The sequence below is a fragment of the Pteronotus mesoamericanus genome, unplaced genomic scaffold (assembly GCF_021234165.1).
Source record: "Pteronotus mesoamericanus isolate MK-2021 breed Mesoamerican mustached bat unplaced genomic scaffold, CSHL_Meso_final contig_173, whole genome shotgun sequence".
NCBI lineage: Eukaryota > Metazoa > Chordata > Mammalia > Chiroptera > Mormoopidae > Pteronotus > Pteronotus mesoamericanus.
The window spans coordinates 12,516,871-12,532,077 of NW_026555072.1; positions in this window are offsets into that span (position 1 = coordinate 12,516,871).

Sequence of the window (15,207 nt, forward strand, 5' to 3'; positions counted from 1 at the left end):
TTACAATGATTTTGGTAGCAGAGATTAAATAGCCTGCCCCTTCATCCTTATTTGATGCATTCTGGAAAAGGAGCTCTCTTTGCCAAGATTACTGCCAGAACTGACATCCACATAGTGGGTAGTATGGCCTCCATATTGCTATCACACTGCCAAAACAGGTTGATTTTTAAATATAATATTAAGCTTAGTCCTTTTAGACAGAGAGCTTGATGTCATTTACTTAATTCCCAAGCAGTATTATTTATTTTAATGTCATGACCCCACTAGCATACACTGTCCTCGAGGGTCAGGCTTTTTGTTACATTTACTTACTGATAGCACCAAGAGCCTAAAATAGTCCCCAGTGCATGTAGTAGACATTCACTAAAAGTTTGTGGAATTGTTAATGAATTGCCATAAGAGCACCATTAGCAAGGTGTCCTGGAGTTTAAAATGCAGAGTGAAGCCTTTATTGAAACTTTAACCTGACTTGATTAAATTCCTTCTGTTTTCTTGGATTCTTTTGCTCTTGTGAGTGCAAGAATATAAACATTGTGCAGTTTCTGCCTCCTTACTTTGTTTCTGAATAAAGCCCAGTGACCTCTATACTTTACCTTGAATTCAGTGACTTCACACATTCTATTTTTAATAACTAATCCTGTGTAGCAGATTATATTTTCCAAATATGGTCCCAATAATATGTCCTATGCCACATGCTCCTCTACAATGTGACCTTGACATTCTTCTCATCAGGGTGTAAGGTATATGTCCCCTCCTTTTGAATCTGAGTGGGCTTATGGTTCACTTATACCCAATAGAACACGATGGAAATGACACCTCATGACATACTATGCGAGGTCATAAGAAATGATGTAGCTTCTATCTTACATGCAGAAATGCTCATATTGGGAGTCCTGAGCCACCTTGTAAGAATCTTACTACCCCAAGGCTGCCAAACTGTGAGGAAGTTCAGGCAACGTAAAGAGGTCATGTGCAGGTGCTTGGGTCAACAGCATAGCTGACAGCACCAACTGGCAGCCATGTGTGTGAACCACATTGGATATACAGCTCAATCAAGCTTTCGGATGACTGCAGCTCCATGAGAACTGCCATCCCAAGCCCTTCCACAATTCCTAACCCACAATATTATGAGCAAAATGAAATAGTTGTATCAGGCCACCGAGTTTCGGGGTAATTTTTTATGTGGGAAAGGCAACTAGAATATCCTGCTAGCTTCCCATAATTCAATACTATAGAAGTACCCTATAATCAATAGTGCTCACTCAAAAGGGCAACGACTAGTTGGACAGAGGCATATTTTGGGGGAATCTGGACCAGGAGACAAGAGGTATGCAGGCACACAGAAAGTTGTGTTCCAAAGTAATAATTCTAGTTGGATTCTTTAAAGGCAGCGGTGACCCCACAAGAAATATGCAACCTATACAAAATCTTGCCAAAGCCATTAATTTTGCCCTTATCTGCAAGATCTTTCCTGAGAGTTACAGAATCTCTAGCATCATTTGCTGACAGGCAGCTCCCTACACATGGTTTCTGTGATCTTGCTGAATTGTCCAGTTCATAGTTCTTCTTCAGTATTTCCTGATTGTGCAGATTATGCGAAACTATGGATGGAAAATAGTTTTAAGTGGGTTCATCAAGGAAATCACTTAAAAATTATGCAAAAACTATCCAGGAACAAGTATTAAAATTGAAGGGTTCCTCTTATGCAAATCATTGTTATCTAAGGGTGAATATGAAAAAAATTGGTAATTGTATAACTGTAAAACCTTAACACTTAAGGCTTAGTATACTTTATGGGATAAACCATCTTAAAAATACATTCAGAATACTTTGCATCCTGGAAATGGTTTAGATAACTTAATCAGTGCTAAGTTCAGTCCTCAGAGTACATTTTCTTTGGAGACACATCTCTGAATTATTAGCTTAGCAACTTAATTGCAGACTTCTCCTGTTTCGGCTCTTTTGACCCAACAGGCCCTTCTCAAAACAGCAGCCAGACTGATATAGGTCAGATCCTGACTTCTGATTAATGTCAGTGTTTCACCTGTCCCTGAAAGTAAAATCCAGAGTTCCCAGAATGGCCTAAAAGGCCCACTGCCTCCTGGCCCTCATTAGTTCTCTGACCTCTCCTCTTATTCCTCTTCCCCTTGCTCCTTCAGTTCCAGCCATGCCGGCCATCTTGGTATTCCTTAAACATACTAGTCATAGTCTTACTCAGGATCTTCCTTCACAGTTTCCTATTCCTGGAATGCTCTTCTAAAGATATACTCATAGCTTGCCCCTCACCTCTATCTAGGACATTGAAATCTCCCATGACTTACTATTTTAAATTACAATCTTTCCCTCCAACCATTAGTATCTTATAACTATATATTTTACCAATGTATGCTATTTCTTGTTCTTCCTCCACTAGCATGCAATCCCCATGAGGACAGGAGTTTTTGTCCCTGTTGCTCCCTACTTTATCACCAGTACCTAGATTAATGCCTGGCATGCAGTATTTGCTCAAGAGATATTTATTGATGCCTGTGATACCCTTCACAATGTCAAAATTTCTACCAGTTTCTAATTGATGGCTAAGCTTTGCTCTCTCCTTTCTTGACTGGTTTCTTGATCCTGCTCCTTTGCACAAGCAACCATAAAAACATGCATGTTAACATAGAGTTTGTTTCTCTTTTTTTTGTGTTTTTCTCTACATCCAGTATTACCATTTTAAAGCATTTTTTAGCCATTATATGTCAAACATGATCACCAGTACACAATACAATGGCAGAATTAGAAACCAGTGCAATAAGTGAGCTGGCACTCATCACTCCATCTGAAAGAGGGACTGTGCATTTGATCAATTACATTGGCCAAGATCAAGTTGTAAGACACATCCCAACTTACTGGATATGAGAAAAATAGATGTCAATTAGAATTTTAGGTACCATAATATGTGTATGGATGTGTTATTTGAATGCACTATAATAAATCACTGCTGTGTGTGGCAGTACTAAAACAGATATGTCTCCATTTGACGCTGATGAATCTGTGTAAAGATACCTTAAATTGGAAAGTAGAGATGGAGGCATTTCTTTGGTCAAAGTGAATTCTTTAATCTGAAAATTATGACAGTTTCCTAGATGTCATCATTTCTAACATTTTCTCCAATATTTAGAATGTTAGGAAGAAAGGAGTGATTAAGAATCTCTATGGTATTATGGTTCAACAGCTGTCAAATAATAACCTAGTTGTGAATAATGCATTAACATTCCCACTTTTTGTCTTATGATAAACCAATATTTCTACTTCTACATGTATAGTTCTCATTGTTGAAAGAAGTCCCAATATCAGAAGTATAGTTTATTCTCTGATACAATTTCTAGACATTTGCATGAATGCAAGAAATGGTAGTTAAAAGATCAGATATGTCTCAAATAATTAATATTGGTTATGACTCTGGAATGCCCATGATCATAATTTCCCAACTGTTCTCAATATAAGATGACTTTTCAAGATAGTTTACCCCAGAATTCCCATGGCATACAATAAGAACTGATATCCAGAAAGAACCTGGATCTCAGCCCATAATCCAAAAGGCCAAAAAATCCATTATCGGATGACCAAAGAAAGCAAACTTCTTGAGGTGAGCAAGGATTAACAGAATCATGGAGCTGAAAGGATCCAAGAGATCATCAATGTAATTCTTTCCATTAATTAATTAATATGAAAACTATGGCCCATGGCAGTCATGCAGCAGGGAGTCACTAAATGATTGCAAAGAGGAGAGTGATGGGCTCATATCTGTGATTTCAAAAGATCATTTTTTTTCTGGAAAAATGGAGAATATATTTGAAAGGAGAAAGATATCTCAGGAAGGTAAGTATAATAGTCAAGAAATGAGGAAATCTGAGCTAGATCAGTAGCAGGAAGGATGGAGAGACTTAGAAGAAATCAGGAAATTTAAGCAGATAGGATTTACAGAGCTTGATGACCTACTGGATGTGGGCATAAGGAAGGAAAAGAGTCAAAGATTATGGCTGGTTTCTGCTCTGAACAATTGGGCCAATGGAAGTGCTACTCACCAAGCCAAAGGATATAGGTTGTAGAATAGGTATTGGGCATAAGAGGATAGAAAACTGAGTTTTGAAGCTGTTGGGTATGATTTCACAGTCTTCCTATGGGAATATATATATATTTTTAATAAAAATTTCAGAACTTAAGTCCTGAAAATACAATAAAAATTCAGTAAGAGCAATTAAAGGACACTGGAGGAGGTAAGCTTTAGAAATGGGTTAATATAGTAGTAATATAAGAAAATGAGTGCAGCTAGACTTCAGAACAATGTCTGTTAGGCTTCCATTCCCTCACCTACTAATAATATTTTGAGTTTCCTTTGAGAAACAACCATCCCCCATTCCCATAACATGTGATTTAAAAGTAGCAAAACCATTCCTGTGTCCCCAAGAGTGAACAGCCCTGGTCTGCCCAAGGAGAAGCAATTCTGAGCTTCCTTGGCTAGAACCGTTGGAAAATTTGGAATTTCAAAAGTAGAAGGTTTAGATTTGAAGCTGGTGGTGGCCATCCTATAACTTCAGGGAGAAAGCAAGCTGATAGAGCCACACAGAGGAAAACAACTGAGTCACAGACAAAAAGTGTGACCTGATGATATTTTAGGCACAGCTGCACCTGGCCTCCTTACTTGAAGGACTGTTCAATTATGAGGCCTTGTGAATTCCTTCTTTTGCTCAAGTGGGTGTCTGTCACATGCAAAAGAAAGAGGTCTAGACTAATTCTGGGTTTTAATAATTTAAACATTAAATCATAGTTTGCTATGATTTGTTTAGAGAAGCTGAGTAGGCAAGGAGGAAAACAAGAAAAATGTTTAGAAAGGTGGTAGAAGTCATGTTTGAGGGGTTGATTGAGAATAAGAGCTGACTGAGAACAGCTCTTGAGCAATGAAGGAGTGGAGGTTTGGAAATAAGACCTGATGTCAGATTCGTGCCCCACCAGATCTAGCTGTGTGACCTTGGGAAAGTTGTTTAACCTTCCTAAGTCTCAGTTCTCTCTTCTATGAATTGGTAATAGTAACAGAATCTTTTTCAAACAATGGTTAGAATAATGCCCATAAAGGGTTTAACTTGATGTCAAGCTCTGAATGAATGTTAGCATTTGTCCAAAATCATTATTATTCTACATATAGTTGCTTCAAGAAGTGGATTCCTGCTGCCTGCTTACCATGTAACCTCTTTTACCTTCCTCTTTTTCTACTTTGGTTCTTAGAAAAGATTCACAGAGATTTTTGTTTGTTTGTTTGTTTTGCTTATTCTTTCTCTTGGATTCCTAACTCAAACTTACTCCATTTACAAGCCTAAAGATATTTTTTGGTGTGTCAAATTTAGCTTCTAAGGTAGAAAGAAAGAAAGGAAAGAAAGAAAGAAAGAAAGAAAGAAAGAAAGAAAGAAAGAAAGAAAGAAAGAAAGAAGGAAGGAAGGAAGGAAGGAAGGAAGGAAGGAAGGAAGGAAGGAAGGAAGGAAGGGAGGGAAGAAGGAAGGAAGGGAGGGAGGAAGGAAAGAGGGAAGGAAGGAAGGAAGGAAAGAAAGAGAGAGAGAGAAAGAAAGAAAAGAAAAGAAAAGAAAAGGAAGGAAGGAAGGAAGGAAAAAGAAAAGGAAGGAAGAAAGAAAAAGAAAGAAAGAAAGAACGAAAGAAAGAAAGAGAAAGAAAGAAAAAGAAAACATGCTGTGTCTCTCAGCTTTGATGTGATCGCCGGTAACAAAGATTTAAGTTGAAAAATATTGTTGCTAATGTGTAACAGAGTAAAAGTGATCCTTTTCAAGACTTTCTGATTCTGCACTGACAAGAGTAAGTAGGCAGTACGGTAAAAACAGGTGACATAAAGCCATGTAGTTGAGTAGATCTACAAAGAGAGGATAAGCAGGCACTACATGAGGGGGATGTTTAATTCAGTGGTCTTCTATCTTTTAACTATAATAGAAGCTCTCTAAAATTACTCATTTCTTTACCAAACTCTCCCAACTTTGAAAAAAACTCTGCAAGATATCTTTGGTTGTTTTGGTTATTTGAGCTGCTTCTGGGAAGATTGATAGAGAAACCTGGCTTATTATTGGCAAGAACTTATACAAAACACATTTAGTTAAAAGAAAAATCAGTATCTTTAGTTTCTAATCATATTTTTTCTCTTTCAATTAGTGTGTTCCGGGAAATTGTCAATATTATCTTTCTATTTAACATGCAGGTGAGTGGTTCATATATAGTTACTTAAAATTCACAATAAGCATCTCCAGGCTACCACTACTCAGTAAAATTGGTTTTTATTCAGATGGTGACATTTAGCCTTTTTTTTTTGTCAAGAGCAATGTACATTTGTATTTTGAGTTTTGCATGAAACATGTAGATTTGGAATTCAGACATATAGTGCTAGAGGATGCAGAAGAGATAAGTAAGTACATATAAATGATGAGTGTAAAAGCATCCAGAAGATTGGCCTTCTATAAAAAAGAGTCTGGCGATAAGTCAATGGAATAGAACATTTTGACAGTCTAATAGGTTCCTGCTGCCAGATAAATGTCATGAAAAAGCATAGATATTTATCTAGTTTCACTATTTATTTTAAAATCTGAGGTCTATTATCTCTAATGGCTTTATTTCGTTTAGCAAATGATTAAATATAAATAAAATGAGATCATTCATTTAGAAGAAGCTGACTCTGGTTTCTGATGAAGAGTACCGTATTTTGCCATGTATAATGTACACTTTTTGGCCAAATTTTTGAGGGAAAAGGACGAGTCATTTATACATGGGTAGTACTAATTCTGTATCTGTATAAATGTTTTTAATTCTCCTGTTAATGCTTATGCATTAAAAGTGTAACTCTAGAAAGCAATAATGATATCCATATGCAAAATAATAGGCTGGAATATGATAATCTGTTTTGTTGAACAAATAAATAAAAAATTGAATTATAAATTTAAAATGAAACATTTTTTTCCTGAAAGTTTGGGCCAAAAACATGGGTGCACATTATACATGGGGGTGCATTATACATGGCAAATACAGTAAGTATCCAGGCCAAAGAAAGATGTGAAGTATGAGACTATCTAAGGGATTAAAATCTGGATGTCTGATCTGTTCTTCCTAATTAACCAAAACAGCACAAGAGCCATTGTTTTCCTATTGGTAAAAACAAAAATAAATCAAACAGGAGGACTTTCTTTCTTGGAAACTGTACTTTTATATATTTTCATTATTTTTTAAAAAACTTCCTTTTTTCATAAAATATTTGGGAGAATAAAAATACTTTGTTTTTACTTTTTTATTTTTATTGAATTTTTTGGAATGACATTGGTTAATAAAATTATATGGGTTTCAGGTGTACAGTTCTATAATACATCATCTATGTATTGTATTGCGTATTCAACACCCCAAGCCAAGAAGTCAAGACTCCTTCTATCACCATTTATTTCCCTTTTACCCTCTTCTACCTCCGCTACCCCCCTTTCCCTCTGGTAATCTCCACACTGTTGTCTGTGTCTATGAGGGTTTTTTTGTTTGTTTGTTTTGCTTAATGCCTTCACCTTTTTCACCCAGCTCACCAATCTCCCCCGCTGTGACAGCTGTCAGTCTGTTCTCTGTATCTATGAGTCTGTTTCTATATTGTTGGTTTATTTTGTCCAGTAGGTTCCACATATAAGTGAAATCATATGGTACTTGTATTTCTCTGACTTTGAATCTTAGATTTACAGTGTCCAAGAATTATAAAGTTTTAAGAATTCAACTATTAGCTTCCATCCAAAGCAGGCATCTATCTGCTTCCATTTGTATTATATTTAGCTGATTAAAAAGAAAATATCAAAAATCCTAACCACAGTAGGAGTTTATTTCTCTTTCCTATTGAAAAAAGAGACAAAAGTATAATGAGTGACACCATCAAGATGGTAGAATAGAAGCTCCAGACCTTCCTTGCTGTTAGGGAAGTACTGATTCAACAACAAAACACGGACCAATTCGCTCTGTGAGAAATCCAGAAACCAGTTAAGAGGCTTCTGCATTGAAGGGAAGGGTGAAACCAGTCACCTTAAAGTCCATAGAAAAATTTGTAGCAATCTCTTGCCATAGTCTCTCCCTGCAGCACAATGCCATGTGATTTGGAGCAAACTCCTATCTTCTGGCTTCTCTGTGCAGCTATAAAGAGAAGACTGGATCATACTATTTGATGTTTTGATTTTGAAAGGTTACCAAAGCTTCTGTTTCACCTGTCTTGGAGCACTAATGAAAACCTACACACTCTCAATGCCTAGATATTGCTCAGAACAACAACAAAAAGAGCTGGACAGCATATTAGAGCTCCAGGAGAACCACAGTGCAATGGACAATGGCTGATACAACTTGGCAGCCTTTCTCTTTTTGGGAGGATGTGGGTGGGTAAGAGTGTAACATGTCTCTAACATTCTGTATTTTCAGGGGGCTTCCTCATGGACTGGATTCTGTCTTTCCTATCTCAGAGACCCCCATACTGTAAATGTTTAGGGGTCAGTGAGAACAAAGAACAGCTGTGTGGCATTCTGCTATTCCAGAAGGCCTGTGGCACAGCAGACAAAGGCTAATACAGCTTGGTGGCCTCTCCCTAAGGGGGAAAGGAATGAAGTATGCATCTAACATTCTGGCTTTTTGGGGGGCTGCCTAAAGGACTAGTTTCTGACTCACTTTTCTCAGATCACAGACAGGAGCTGACATATTTGAGATGCCTGGAGCTGCTGAGTACAAAAGAGTTGAGCAGCATGTTCTTGCTGCTTCAGAGGACCTGCAGTAGAGCAGGCAGACACAAGAGGGAATAAGAGATTATAAGGTCCTGGAAAAAAAAAAGAAATTAGTAAACATCTTTAATTAGGAATCTACATACACAGATCCAGAGAAGACACATCCACAGAAAAGGTTTTAGGGGCCTCCATAACCTCTAGCTGGACTAATTGCTGAAGGTATTTACTTGTATGAAGTCAGTTCATAAAGAGTAGGAGAATTGACTATTTTTTCAAATGTGCAGATACCAACACAAAATTACAAGAAACACAAAGAAACAAGAAAAAATATCCCAAAGGAACAAAATAAATCTCCAGAAACCAACACTAAAGAAACAGATATATGTATGAATTACCTGGCACAAAATTAAAAATAACTCTCATAAAGATACTCAAGAATCTTAGGAAAGTTATGCATGAATGAAATGAGAATTTCAACAAAGAGATAAAAATATAAAAAATAAACAAGTTTTGTAACTAAAGAATGCAATGACCAAATTGAAATTTTTCTTAGAAAGATTTGACACCAGACACATTCAAGCATGAGAAAGAATCAGCAAACTCAAAGAAGAGGTCATTTGTAATTATCCAGTAAAAGGATCAAAAAGAAAAACAGCAAAAAAGGAGCGAAGAAAATCTAAGAAAAACTATGGCATCAAAAAAGGGACAAATATTCTGAATTATTAGAGTACAAGAAGATGAAGAAGAACCAGAAGAAGGGGAAGGGGGAAGGGGAGGGTAGAGAGAAAGTAAGTGACAGAACGTTTATATAAAGAAATAATGGCTGAAAACTCCCCAAATCTGGGGAAGGCAATGAACTTCCAGATTCAGGAAACCCAACCAACCCCAAATAAGATGAATCTAAAGAAGTTTACACTGAGACACATTATAATCAAATTTTCAAAAGTCAAATACAATAAGAAAGTTTTGAAAGCAGCAGGAGAAAAGTGTCTCCCCACATACAAGAGAACCCATAAGAATATAAGCCGATTTCTCAGCAGAAACTCTGCAGGTCAAAAGGGAGTGGGATGATAAATTCAAAGTGGTGGGGAAAAAAAAACCCTGCTCAGCAAACATAGTATAACCAGACAAACTTTTGCTTTTGCCATACGACCACGTAAAATTAAACAAATTTCCCAGATAAACAAAAGTTTAGAGAATTTATGACCACTAGACCTACCTTATAAGAAATTTTAAAGGGAGACCTTCAAGTTAAAAGGAAAAGATGCTAAACAGCAACACAAAATTATAAGAAAATATAAAGCTCACTGGTAAAAGTGAATATATAGACAAATGCAGAACATTGTAATACTAAAGTGGAGATATATGAATCACTTTTAATTTTGGTATACAAGTTAAAAGGTAAAGTATAAAATAACTATAACTATAAAATATATTAATAGATATACAATATAAAAATGTAATTTGTTAGATCAATAACAAAGTGTGTGGGGGAGATGTAAAAGTGTAGGGTTGTTATATTTGGTTGATGTTAAATTTCTATCAACTTAAAGTAGCTTGCTATAACTACAAGGTGCTCATTGTAAGCACCATGGTAACCGCAAAGAAAATACTTTTAGAAGATACATAGAAGAAAATGAGAAATGAATCAAAGCATGACACTACAAAAAAAAAATCAATGAAACATAAAGTAAAACAGCAAGAGGAGAAAAGAAGTACAGTATATTTCCAAGTAAGACAGAAAATAATTTTTAATGGCAATGAGTAATTGCCTATCAATAATTACTTTAAGTATAAATGGATTAAACTCTTCAATCAAAAATATAGAGTGACTAAATGGATTTTTAAGAGGATCCAAATATACAATGTCTAAAAGATTCACTTTAGATTTGAGGACGCACACAGGCTAGAAGTGAAAAGACTAGAAGAGATGTTCCATGCAAATGGAAACCTCAAAGGAGAGCAGTGGTGGCCATACTTATACCAGACAATATAAGTAAAATACTGTCACAAGAGACAAAGAAGGACATTATATAATGATAAAATGGCCAGTTCACCAGGAAGACACATACACACTCTCTCTCTCTCTATATATATATATATTCTCCAAGAAGAGAGCACCTAAATATATGAAGCAAACATTGACAGAACTGAGGGGAGAAATTGAGAGTGACACAATAATAGTAGGGGATTTTAATATATTACTTCCAATAATTGATAGAGCATCCATACAGAAGATCAATAAGAAACAGAGGAATTAACTGCACTATAGATTAATACACCTAGCGGGGTGTGTGTGTGTGTGTGTGTGTGTGTAACATTCCACCCAGCAGCAAAATAAACATTTTCCTTAAGAACCAATGGAACAATCTCTAGGATAGATCAGATGTTGGGTCACAAAACAAATCTTAACAAATTGAAGAAGATTTAATTCATATCAAGTATCTTTTCTGACCACAATTAAATGAAACTAGAAATCAATAGCATGAGAAAAACTAGAAAATTCACAAACATGTGGAAATTAAACAACAGATTTTTGACAATTGGTCAAAGAAGAAAACAAAATAGAAATTAGAAAATATTTTTGAGACAAGCAAAAACACAATATACTAAAACTATAAGATGCAACAGAAGCAGAAATCACAGGGAAGTTCATAGCAAAAGAAAAATGCCCACATTAAAAACGATCAATCTCAGGCCCTGGCTGGTGTGGCTCAGTGGATTGAGTGCCAGCCTGCAAACCAAATGATTGTCCCTTTGATTCCCATCAGGGCACATGCCTGGGTTGCAGGCCAGGTCCCCAGTAGGGGGTGTGCAAGAGGCAACTCCACATTGATATTTCTGTCCCTCTCTTTCCTCTTCCCTTCCCCTCTCTCTAAAAATAAATAAATTTTTAAAAAATTTTTAAAGAAAAGATCAATCTCAAATTAGAAACGCTAAGGAACTAGGAAAAGAACTATGCCAGAAGGAAGGAAAAGATAAATATTCGAATCAAAATAAATGAAGGAGAATCTTGTTTCAGAGTGAGAGTTGGTTTTCAAAAAGAACAACAAAATTGACAAATCTGCAGCTAGACTAAGAAGCAGAGAGGACTCAAATATTTAAGCTCAGAAATGAAAGAGAAGAGATTACAATTGATGCCACAGAAATCAAATGGATTATAAAAGCCTACAAAGAACAATTATACACTAAGAAATTGGATAACTTGGGAGAAATGGATAAGTTCCTAGAGAGAGATGACCTACCAAAACTGAATCATGAAGAAACAGAAAATCTGAATAGGCCTACAACTAGTCAGGAAATTGAAGCAGTAATCAAGACCTCCTAACAAAGAAAAGCCCATGACCAGTTGGCTTTATGGATGTTTTCTGCCAAACATTTAAAGAACAAATAATACCAATCCTTCTCAAATTTCTCCAGAAAAATTTAAAGAGGAAGGGATGCTGTCAAACTCATTTCATGGAGCTAGCCTTACCCTAATAAAGCCAGAAAAAGACACTACTAGAAAAAACTACAGATCAATATCCCCGATGAACGTAGATGCAAAAATTCTCAAAATACTAGCAAGGATTAAAAGGATCCTTTTTAATGCATGATCAAGTGGCATCCATCCCTGCAATGTAAGGATGGTTCTACATACCCAAATCAGTAAATGTCATATACCACATTAATAGAATTCAAGATAAAAATCACATGATCATTTCAATGTAGGTAGAAAAAAGCGGTTTACAAAATGCAATGCCTTTTTATGATCCTAACTCTCAACAAACTAAGTAAGTATAGAAGAAATTTACCTCAACACATTAAAGGCTATACATGAAAAGCTTGAGGAATTCACACTCAGTTAGAGTCAAAACCTATTTCTTTCTGTAGACTTAAAAATACTACATTCAGATTTTTACCAGCATTCCTTGCATCTAGGATGTGAATACATAACTACATTCTGCTAATCAGATACACTTGTAAATGCATTTAGACTTTGAATTGAAGCCAACCATGCACAAAGTCTGTGATTATCGAGGGTCATCTCTGGTGAAAAGTATAGTTGTTTCAAGATACCGAGTCCTAGTGGCAGCTATAAGGTCCTATACCATGGTAACTGGTGGCACAAACTGTAGTATTCACTGCACAGTGATGGTGGCAGCTGAGTCCTCAATAGGCTGTTCTGTGGGGTCATTTAGGTTAATACCTCTGGTCCTTAGTCTCTGTGCCCAGCTTTCCACTCCAATGAGCTTCCCAATTTCTATGAGCCTCGTAATTTCCTGTTAATAAATCACTTTCCTGTTGAAATCAACCAGTTGTTTTCTGACTGACATATATCCAACCTCTCTGTAAGGGTTCAGGATTTCTATTTTCTCCTTATCTTTGTTATTATAACCTTATTAATTTGAAAATAAATTTCTCCAATGGAAAAACAATAGAAACATAATAGAAGTGGAATAGTTTTAACTTTCCTTCTGTCATCTGTCACGACCCAACAGATACTCTTACCATCTTGCTGAAAAAAATATTTTTTAAAAGAACTGTCTTGTTTTTGCACATTTACTTAATGCACCTGAATCCTCTCTGTCTTCCTGATGCCATTCTTAGGGCTTTGTGGTACTCCTTCTTATTCACATTTGGTTAGATGCTCCATCTTCTCTTTGTCTTTTAAAAATCTTTTTTTTTTTTTTTTCTTCATTGCAAATTTCCTAGGTAAATACATTGGATTCTCTAGATGACTCTGTATTAAGCAGAACCCAATTCAACTTCTCTAGCTGGATTTCAACAAAAGGGAATTTACAGGCTCATAATCAAAACGCCTTGGTGTGGCTGGGATGAAGTGCTTAAACAATGATTTTAAGAACCGCCCTCCATTGGATTCAATCTTAGGCAACCTCATTGCTTGTGTTGACAAAATAGCCACCACCAGATAGTGGAGATAAGCTTAAATTCTACAGGTTAACAATCTTAATAAAAAGAGTACTTCTCTCTAGTTTTTTTTTTTTATTTTAGACAGAGGGGATGGGAGGGAAAGAGAGAGGGAGAGAAATATCGATGTGAGAGAGAAACATCGATTGGCTGCCTTCCATACGTGTCCTGACCAGAGACTGAACCCACAACCTAGGCATGTGACTTGACTGGGAATTGAACCATTGACCTTTCAGTTTGTGAGATGACACCCAAACAACTGAGTCACACTGGCCTAGCAAGAGTACTTCTCTCGATTTTAACTCTCTTTGGCCTGACTTGGATTACATGCCCATTCCAGAGCAGATCTGGTTGGCCAGACTTTGGTTATATGCTCATGTGTGGCACCAAACAGCACATTCTGGGAGTGAATTGATTCCCCAACAGAAATTATGGTGTTGATGCCAAAGCAAATGAAGAATGCTGGGCAAACAAAGCATCCCAAATTCTTCTTAGTCTTTTACCTCTATGCTTATAGCAGAACTATCAAAGTTTATTTCTATTTTTCCTATGAAAAATTTAAATTCTCTGCTTTTCTAATATATATTCAGGTATATCCAAGGTCTAAGTCAGACAATTTCTAAGACAGCAAGGTAATATTTTTTAGATTTCTAACACTTTTACATCACCACCATCACCGCTTAATTCTTCTTTGTGGTTAGAATGAAATCAAAAGCAGCAATTCCCTTATTACTCTCCCTCTTCATTGACAAATGAAACCTTTACTGGGGCTATACAAGAATTTATCAGGTAGTGTATCTTATATTTTATCTTTAGTAGAATGAGATTTCTGTAAGTGCCTAGTAGCTGAACCTCTCCCTCATCACTGAGCCAGTTATGGTATTATTTTAAATAATTGAAAAGCAATAGAGTTAAAAACAATTCAAGTCTCTCAATATCCCTCAGCATTTATCTATCTATTCTTTTCCACCAAGAAGCATCAATATGAATTTTATTCCTGGTTTTGTCACACACTAACATGTGACCTTAGGCAAGTTTTCTCAACATCTTTGTATCTCAATAAATTTTAAACCTATTTCAAAGGTTGATTTAAGCTAGAGAGTGGTAAACTACAATAAAATAATTTACAAATAAGGCAGACACTCTAAGATCCTGACTGTACTAATTAGAATATTTTTTGTTGCAAGTGACAAAAACCCAAATCAAGACACCCATATTTGGGCAATAAATTCAGGCAATTTATTGGCTCACAATACCAAGTAAAGCATAGAGAGATAACTAGGCCTCGGGGACAATTGGAATTAGAGACGAGTATTTCTAGGACGATCTCCTTCTGTTTCTATATTTCTACCAAATGTAGGACAACATGGCTGCCTCACAGTTCACAATGTTCACCATTAAAGGGAAACTGAGATTTACTCTATTAATTCCATTTCATGTGCTCTTATTATGTACCCAACACTATCTGAGGCACTAGAGACATCAGAGAACACAACAAAAAAGGTCTTCCTCCTAGTTGAGCTTCCAGTCCCAGAGC